We start from the raw sequence: 10071 nt of genomic DNA on the forward strand, positions 1-10071 counted from the left end.
CTTCCAACCCTAGCCTGCAAGTTAACCCCAATTCTTCAATTATAACCTGTTCAGTTAATTCAGAGTGTTTTTTACTCTTGTGGACGCTGAAGTTAATGAACTCTTATTATCAGGGTTTCAGACTAAAGAGCCCAAGCCCATTCCCTGTTGGAAGATCGAATTCTATTTCAAACACATTACGCTTGGGGAATGACAGCGGGCGAGCGGTCTGTGTGGGCCGCACCGCGTCGGACGTCACGGACACCACGTGCTCGGCAGGACGCCGGCTGACGTAGCTCGTCGCAGGGAGCCGGCTGCTTCATGAGTTCAGCCATGGCTGGGGTTACAGGAGGGTCATCTCGTCAGAGCTCCTCGAAGTTTAATGTGCATAGAAATCACCTGGATCTTATTAAAACGCAGATTCCGATTGGGTAGGTCTGGGGTCGGGCGTGAGACGCTGCCTCTCTGTCCAGCTCCCGATCCATGCCAACGCTGCTTGTCTGTGGACCGTCCCCTGAGGAGCAAGGCCCCAGATCACGGGTCCTCAGCACCAATGACACATTAGAAGCCCCTAAAGTGTTTCTGATTAGGGGAGACCTAGGTGCAGGGCGCTATAATAGCTCCCCAGGGGATTCTAATAACCAGAGTTGAAAACGGTGGTGTGGCAGCGGCAACAGGGATTGGGGGGCCAGTTGAGGGCACAGCTGGCCGGTGGAAGACGTGGGGTGACTGCGGGAAGGCGGAGCTCCTGGCTCGTGAGTGTCCTTATACCCTGTGCTTCCTGCCTGTCCTCCCTGTCCCTCACCTTTTCTTTCTCGTTGTTCCCCTACCAATCCACCCTCTTCCAAGCCATCTCAGTAAGAAGAAAGCTGAACAAACGGAAAATGAACAACTTTTTTTGGATCCCTCAGAGCACGGACGTCACTGGGCGAACTGTCACCCCGAACCTTGGAGAGACACGCGAACACAAAGCATCACCACCCTCCCAGGGCACAAGTCCACAGCCAGAGCCAGTACCAGAGGAAGCACTTCAACTGTAAGTGGCACATTGCTGGAGGCTCAGTGGGGAGAGTTGGAGAGTGCAGAGTTCCGGGAGGAATTCTAGGGGAACCCTGCACTTGTGTTTATCTCCAGGAGCCCCAGCAGATTCTCAGGGTAAAGATGGGAGAAAAGTCCCCACATGCTTCCGCAAGTAGGGGCCAGAGTGGGGGCGGGGCGGGGGGGCAGGGGGTGCAGGGAATGTGGCTTCTAAGAAATAAATCTTTCTGAAAAAGAGGTTGGAATTTAAGAACCTTGAAATTGAGAAGCATGCAATTCAGCACACAATCACTGATGAGTTACTGCCTGTTAAGCAGCGTACTTTGTGCTGGGGGTTGGGAATGAATGAGACTTGCTCCTTGTCCAGGAGCTTGTGGTCTAGTGGAAACACCTGTGCATTCCGCTCTGCCAGAGACAAACAGCTGCTGCCGCTCCTGTCTTGTCTCAGCTTCTTCTGTAGTAAGAGAACTCTCCTTCCTAGCTGAGGACGTATTTCCCTGAATGAAGTTTATATGTCCTAGCCTCCCTTGCAAGGTAGATGTGGTCATCTGATCAAGAACTGGCCAAAGGGATATAGTGGAAGTTTTATGTGCAACTCTCTGAGAAGTGTCCTTAAATTGAGCAGATGTCCAAGACCTCCACCCCATAACTCTGAATATGACCTTATTTGGAGGAAGGGTTTTTGCATATAAAGTTAAGAATCCAGAGGTTAGGCACACCTGGGTGGCTCAGTCAGTTAAGCATCTTCCTTCGTTTGGCTCAGATCATGATCTCAGGGTCCTGAGATCAAACCCGGTGTCAGGCTCAGCAGGGAATCTGGTTCTCCCTCTGCCCCTCCCCTTGCTCATGCTCTGTCTCTCTCTCTCTCTTTCTCTCTCTCATTCTCTCAAATAAATGAATGAAATCTTAAAAAAAAAAAAAAGGGACCTAGAGGAAGTGAGATCATCATCCTGGATATGAGGGCCAGCAGCTCTCCTTCTCCCCTTTTCTCTTTCTCCTGTCTAGAAAGAGGATTAAAAAGCTGGACCAAAGTAGACATCTTGGACAATAAGGTAGAAGCCTCAACCGAGGGCCTGGGTTCCTCATGGTTCTGGAGTTGCCATGGCAGCCTACATTCATATAGAGATAAATAGATTCCTAATTTGGTCAAACTTTTATTTCTAGATTTCTGTCTTCTGCCTTTTTTACTAACAAATAAACCAAATAGCCACAATAAATTTATTTCTTTTTAGGCCTCTCATAAATATGCAAAATATGAAGCAACATATTATGCGAGTTCTATTTTACTTAAAATAAAATGTAAACTCCTTAAGAAAAAAAAGGCCCTGTGTAATCTGACCTTGGTCCACTCCTCCAATCTCATCTGAGGTCATTTTTCTCTAGCTTGGCACATGTTATACTTAAGCCTTCCATATATATACATCCTTTCGATCCACAAAAAAATTGTGAGGACCTATTATGTCCTAGGTGCTAGGAACACAACAGCAGAAAACAGCTAAAGAACCTGACCTTAAAGCCAACTTTCCTTCCTTCCTTCCTTCCTTCCTTCTTTCCTTCTTTCCTTCTTTCCTTTCTCTCTCTCCTTCTCTTTCTCTCTTTCTCTCTTTTCAGGAAGGACAAATATTTTATTGTGGAGTGTATATTCATTGTTTCTTTATTTTTTTAATTTTATTTAAATTTAGTTAATTAGCATATAGTATATGTAAAGCCAGGGTTTTTTTCTATTCCACGTCTAAGTCCATTTATGTTCTAACTCAGAGACTTGGCCCATACTGTTACGTCCGTCCCATCCAGGGCAGCACGTCCAACACAACGTCCCGCAATGCTGCGTGTGTTCTCCGTCTGTGTTCTCCAGCATGGCAGCCCCTAGCCACACGCAGCTCTGAGTACTTGCCATGTGGCTAGTTCCCATTTAAATAGCCCCCTGGGACCAGCTGCTGCCAGAAAGGACAGTGCAGATCTGGACCGCTCTACTCCCGGCTACAAATGGTCAACTCCTTGAGGCAGTTTTAGAAGATGGTTGCAGATTCTCCAATAGAGAGATGGAGCCCTATATCCCCTCTCCTTGAATCTGGGTGAGCTTGTAACGTATGATGGAAGTGATGTTAGTGTGACTTCCTAGGCCAGGCAAGAAAAGCCTCTGCCCTGGTCTCTGGAAGGTTATGCTCCTGGGACGCTTGCTTGGGGAAGCTCTGTCTCTGAACCTCACCACCACACCACGAGAAGCTGAGGCAACATGGAGCTACTGGGTCCTTGAGTCATCCCACTGTAGGCACCTGTATTAGTTTCCTGTGGCTGCATAGTATGTAACCACAGATTTGGTGGCTCGTGCTAACAGAAATTCACTCTCTGGCAGTTCTGAAATCTACCAAAAGTCTGACATCCAACTGTCAGTGGGCGTTGCCCCCTTCTGGAGTCTCTGGGGGACAATCTGACCCATTCTTCCCTCCAAGATTCTGGAGGTAGTCACCTATACTTGGCACTCCTGGGTTGTAGACCCATCCCTCCAGTCTCTGCCTCCTTCTTCACACTCCCTTCTCCCCTGTGTTTCTCCTTCTCTCAACTTGCCCTCTGCTTTCTCTTATGAGGACACGGTTATTGGCTTTATAAAGAGCCCACTCAGTCCAGAATGATCTCATCTCAAGATCCCTGACTTGATCACATCTACAAAGACCCATTCTCCAGATGACATCCTATTCACAGGTAGTGACACTAGAACATGGGCATATGTCTTTGGAGCCAATGTTCAGCTCAAGACAGCACCAGCCATGTGTGTGAGGATGCCCAGGGAGGAGTCCAGCCCCTGGCTATTTGAATCACTCCCAGACAGTCTCATTTTCCCAGCTAAGACCCTAAATGTGGAGCAGAAATAAGCTGTTGCCACCATGTCCTGTTTGAAATCCTGACGACTAGAATTTTTGAGCACAAAATGGTCTTCTCTGCCACTCGGTGTGGGGTGGTTTGTCATGCAGTTGTAGATAACTGGAACTCCCTGTTGATAACTTGGAAGCCCCAGGTCAAAGAACATCTCTCTAAAGATGCCACCGTCTAAATTACATCCTCCTCTCTTTACTTTTCTTTTAGGACACTTATTACAATTGATAATTATATATGTAGTATTTTTCTTTTCTAAACCTGTGTCTCCCTCACTAGACTTAAGTTCCATGAGGACGGGGACCATGGTGTGTCGTTAGGCGCTCTGTTCTGTATGTGCACCAGGCACACAGTAAATGTCCAGTAAGTAGGTGCTCAATGACTGAAATTCTGAGCTTTCTGTGACTGAATCTACAATTGCTGTTTGTCCTCTGAACTGACACAGCTCTTGGAAAACATTGTTTATTTTGCCTTTTTGCTCTCAGCAGATTAAATAAGGTAGACTGCAAGCAAGTGGAAAAGCAAAGTGTTCAATTTCCAAGAGTCAAACATTAATTCTTGCTGTTTCAGTTCTCTGCATTTGAGTAATTGCTGTGGTTTTTAACCACGGTGTAAACAAACACAAAAGGCAGAGCTGGTCAGGTAGCCATGCTGTAAGAAAACGTCTGTGCTTCTTTAAAGAGCACCTGTAAGTTCACAGAATGAACCTGAAATTGTCCTTGCATGTTAGTGACAATCTCATGAAACCTCCTTTTATGCAATCAAATCCTAATGACAAACCAAAATGAATAGACTCTCCCTGGCATCTTAGCCATGATCCAACTTATTCTAGAAAGTCCTTTGGTGCAAATTCTGTTATTTTTCTTGGAACAGAAATAAAAACAGGAATTGGATGAAAAAGCAAAACATGCTAACACCAGGTCAGATAAAACGTATAACCAGCTGTAACAGGTGAGGTGACCAGTTAAGACAGAGACAGCCTGCGAAGTGGAAACATTGACTATCTAGACCTTGACAGAGAAAGTTTGCTGATCTCTGATAGCTCTTAAAGGAGCAGGCGACTCACCAGGCCATATTGATCGTGGTCTCACTGAAATATTTCTGAGGACTAGGGACGCCTGGGTGGCTCAGTTGGTTAAACATCTGCCTTCGGCTCAGGTGGGATGGAGTCCCAAATCCAGCTCCCTGCTCAGTGGGGAGCCTGCTTCTCTCTCTGCCTGCCGCTCCCCCTGCTTGTGCTCTCTCTCTCTCTCTGACAAATAAATTTTAAAAATCTTAAAAAAAAAAAAAAGAAAGAAATATTTCTGAGGACTATATAACTCCCTTCACTTTGATTTCCTCTTTATCAAGCAAACTTCTGAATGTAATTAGACTTCTTGAATCTGTTTCTCTATTAAGGAAAGAATGTGCAGACTTGCTAACATGAATTTCCAATCAGCCTTCACAGTTACATTTCTCCCTAAATGGGTCCTCTCGTATGGTCCCTTATGAATTCACCCTGGGAACTCCAGTTTTCCAGGGGTCTAGCTGGTTATGATGGCCGCACCTACCCTGTACTTTAAATCTAGGCCTCTTACCCTTTTATTATTCTTTTTATCTATAAAAGTAATAAATGAAGAGTTTTAAAAAGCAAACAAAAGTACAGGGTTAAAACAAAAAAATGACCGTCACTCCCCAAGGCCCTCCTGGTCTCCACTTTCCACAACCCAGAGCAACCATGTTCAAATCTTTTCGGTTTTTCATATCTGCCTTCATTATTCTAAATTATTCTGAACAGCATGCTGCATGAAAACTCTTCACAATAAGTCATGTCAAGTAAATGATCAGGTCCCCTTGTCCCCTCCTCTGAACATCCCCTCACCATAGTCCCCCTCCGGCCTCCACTGACTGTCCTCTGAGCTGGCTGCCCAGCTGTCACCCTGGAGTCCCCCCTCCTGGCATTTTCCAGGGGGTTCTCACAATCTCTTGTTTGAGACGCCTCATTTTCCAGACCCTGTGTCCTGCCGTGGGTTGTCACTGTAATTGGTGGGGCACATCCTTCTGCTGCTTCATAAGAATGAATGAAGGGTCAAATTTTTGTTGCCGTGTGTGTTTGAAAATATTTCTATTAGACCCTTAACTTCATTTGATAGTTCGTCAGGGTATGAATCTCCAGATGGCAATCATGTCCTCTTAGAAGTTGAAGGCACTAGCCTCTTGTCCTCTCATTTCCTGTGTCGCTGTGTCTTTCTAATCCCTGACCTTTCGTGTGCTTTTGAGAGCCTCTCGTTTGTTCAGGTATCCTGAGATTTGGTCATGGTTTACCTGGTGAGGATCTTTCTTTCCCCCGTTGAGCTGAGCCGTCAGTGGCCCTTTTCAATCTAGACTTTCACATTCCTCTTTGGGAAGTTTGCTTTCCTTTTCCCATAATTTCCTGTCCTCCATTTTTTTCCTATGTTCTTTTCCTAAAGATACATTGAGTTGAAAATTTGGTCTCTCTTCATCAATCCTGTGGTGGTTTTGTCTCCTCTCTGGTATTTTCTGTCTTCTTGTCTTTTTGTTCAATTGTCTGAAAAATTTCCTCAGTTGTACCTTTGATACTTTATGCAGAATTTTTCTTTCTTCTAGCATATTTTTAATATCAAAAACTTTCTTATCCCCTGCATCTAAAAAAAAAAAATTCACGCTTTCTGTGATTTCAGAATACTCTGTGATTCAGTGATGCAGTATCTTCTCAGGTCCCTTTTAGGGTTTTCGTTATAATTTTTTTAAAAACTTCACTCTCTGCATCATCCGGGGGTTTTTTGGTCCTTTTTCCCCTTTTTGTTTTCGTGTCTGTGTTTCATACCAGGGGTTCCCTCGATCTGGTAATGCAGTGCTGGAAATTCAAACGTAAGACTGGAGCACCGACTCGCTTTTCCGGTCACTGAGGTGCAGCGCCGTGAGCGGCGGTCTCCCCAGACACCCTGTGGGAGGCGGCTGGGAAGTCCTGCATGGGAACCAGCTTGAGCACTGAAGCTTTGGCAGATGGTGGAGCTGCACGTCAGCTTGAGGAATTAAGACCCTCAGAAGGACAAACCCTTCTTGGGCACCAGCAGGCTAAGTCCAGTCCCTGCCCCAAATTCCCTGTGTGTGTTTTGGGGGGACCAGCAGCACTGTGATGAGGCCAAGGCTGTGGATATTCCCCCCATGGACACTGAGGCACTGAAGGAACTCAACAAAAATAAAACATGAGTCAAGAAGCTAGCCAAGACGTACGATGCCTTTTTTTTTTTTTGCTTCAGAATCTCTGATCAAGCAGATCCCATGAATCCTGAGCCCAGGCCTCAGGAAGGCTGCCAAGTTCCCCTCCTTGCTAACCCACAATGAGAACATGGTGGCCAAAGTGGATGCAGTAAAGTCCAGAATCGAATTCCAGATGAAAAAGGTGTTGTGTCTGGCAGTGGCTGTTGGGCCCATGAAGACGACAGAGGAAGAGCTTGTGTACAACGTCCAATTGGCTGTCAAGTTTCCTGGCGTCATTGCTCAAGAGGGACTGGCAGAACATCTGAGCTTTATACATCAAGAGCACCACGGGCAAGCCCGGCGTCTGCATGAAGGGCAGCTTAATAAACCCTAGTGCTACCAAAAAAAAAAAAGTGGGGTATTACTTGTGCTCCCATTGATAAGACGATCTAGAAGTACCTTCCCACCATAAACAACTAGAAAACTGGAAATTTTATATATATATACACACAATCTGCAGGCTTGGACAACAGGCAGCACAAAACTGAGAAAACGGGCAAAATGAAGTGAGCCTTACTACCACCTAGGCTTTCTGCCTGGAGGAAATGCCCAGACCATGGTACAGGAGAAATCTAAATAGAGATTGGAGTTGAGAGAGATCCAGGTGGCTAAACTTTCCAGGGCAGAGTACTAAAAAGGCAGGAGTTACCCAGACCTCCAGAAATCCGCAAAGGGTCTTGAGATTGAGGCTGAACACTGTTTATGCCTCCGGTGCTTCCATTAGTCTGGACAGCAACTTCTAAGAAAGGAATAATTGACAGGGAGCCATGACATAAACAAATTTCGGATCTCACATAGGCCTCAAAACCATTTAAGTTCCCACTAGTCAGGGTGGAGAGCTCTCCTTGAATACCCGGCATTCAGTAGAGACCCCAGCAAAGCCATGCCTTAAAAGTGGGGCTAAACTGACTTTAGGCTAATGAGGACTCTACAACTCCCTTCAAAGAGCTGAAAAGCCGCGCTTCAAGTGGATCAAACTAATCCACAAGTAACTTAAACTGCCTGCCAAAAAAGTTTGATATTCTTTAAAGGAGTATAAGTCTAGTGTTTAGTGATAACAAATTCACCATGTTTGGCATCCAGTCAAAAATCACTAGCCGTATGAGGAAGCAGGAGAATGGGACCCATAACAAGAAGAAAAATTAGTCATTAAAAACAAACTAGGAGGGGCGCCTGGGTAGCGCAGTCGTTAAGCGTCTGCCTTCGGCTCAGGGCGTGATCCCGGCGTTCCGGGATCGAGTCCCACATCGGGCTCCTCCGCTGGGAGCCTGCTTCTTCCTCTCCCACTTCCCTGCTGTGCTCCCTCTCTCGCTGGCTGTCTCTCTGTCACATAAATAAATAAAATCTTTAAAAAAATAAAAAAATTAAAAAAAAATAAAAACAAACTAGGAAATGATGGAGAAGATGACGTTAGTAGCAAGGACATGAAGACAGCTGTTCTAAATGTGCTTCATGTGCTCAAGGATGTGAGAGAAAACACGGATGTGGTGAGAAGAGAAATGAAAGATTAAAAAAATCAAATGGAGTTTTTTAGAGGTGAAAAATACCTGAAATGAACTATATACTGGGTGGGATTAACTAGTGCAGAGGAAAAAGATCAGTGAGCTTAAGGATGTGGCACAGTAGAAGCTCCCTGACCTGAAAGATGGACAGACATCCTCGAACAGAGCCTCAGTGAAGTGGGGGACGACGTTAGCTATAGAACATACATGCGATGGGAACAGGCGGTGCGGAGAAATCTGGTCCAAAATCTGATTAAGACTCTAAGCACACTGATCTAAGAATCTCAATGAAATCCAAGTAGAAGAACCGTATAGAAAATCACAATCAGGTTACCAAAAATCAATAATGAGGAAATAACCTTCAAAGCAGCTAGAAGAGAAAAAACAAATTACGCACATAACAAAGTTGAAAATTAAAGCAGACTTCTCATGAGAAAGTTCAGTCCACAAGACACTGAAGTGACATTTTGAAAGCACTGAAAGATTAAAAAAAGGTCAGTTTAGAAGGTTACATCTATCAGAAATATCTTTTTAAAATGAAGGCAAAATAGAGGCTTTTTCAAACAACCTGGGAGAATTAACTGCCAGCAGACCTGAATTACACACACACACGCACACACACACACAAAAACATTAAAGGAAAGACTTACAGCAAAAGCAAATTGATACCAAGTGGAAATTTGGATTTACACAAAAAATGAAAAATGCTGGAAATTGTAAATATGTAGATAATTATAGAAGAAACTTTTTCCTTCTTTAAAAAATTTTAAAGGAGCGGCTGGGTGGCTCAGGCGGTTAAGCGTCCAACTCTTGATCTCAGTCAGGTCTTAATCTCAGGGTTGTGAGTTTGGGCTTCGGCATGGAGCCTACTATAAAAAAATATTTTTTTAATTGTTTAAATTTTTAAAAATTAAAATGTATTACAGGGTTTAAAACATCTATAAAATAGAATTCATGACCACAATAGCACAAAGAATGGGTGTTTTTCGGGGAATGGTGGTACTCTGTTACAAGGTCCTTAAGATCTAGTTTTATGTGGATGAAGGCTGTAATAAGTTAAAAATATACACTGAAACCCTAGGGCAAATATTTAAAAGTGAAAAGGAACAACAAAAAATATAAACTATACTATGTGAGGAAAAAAGTGAAAAGGAACGAAGAAATGTAACTAATCAATGGTAGAGATCAAGTGGAATCATAAAATATGCTAAATTTAAAAAGAGGCAGGAAAAGAGAGGAAAGAGAACAAACAACAATATAGAAAACAAATGGCAATAGGCTTACACTTGACCATAATAATAAGCACATTAAATGTGAATTATCTAATCCCTCCAATTAAAGGTAGACATTATTACCTTGATTAAAAAAACAAAAAACAACTTTTTTTTTTTTTGAACTGCTGTCTCCGTGCAGT

General features: G+C 44.0%; 1 pseudogene; it reads left to right on the plus strand.

The window, feature by feature from the left end:
• The first annotated feature begins 312 nt into the window (after window positions 1-312).
• On the plus strand, window positions 313-8325 carry LOC103663863 (annotated as a pseudogene).
• Window positions 8326-10071: the final 1746 nt, after the last annotated feature.

Source organism: Ursus maritimus, unplaced genomic scaffold, assembly GCF_017311325.1.
Source record: "Ursus maritimus isolate PB19 unplaced genomic scaffold, ASM1731132v1 scaffold_5, whole genome shotgun sequence".
Lineage (NCBI taxonomy): Eukaryota > Metazoa > Chordata > Mammalia > Carnivora > Ursidae > Ursus > Ursus maritimus.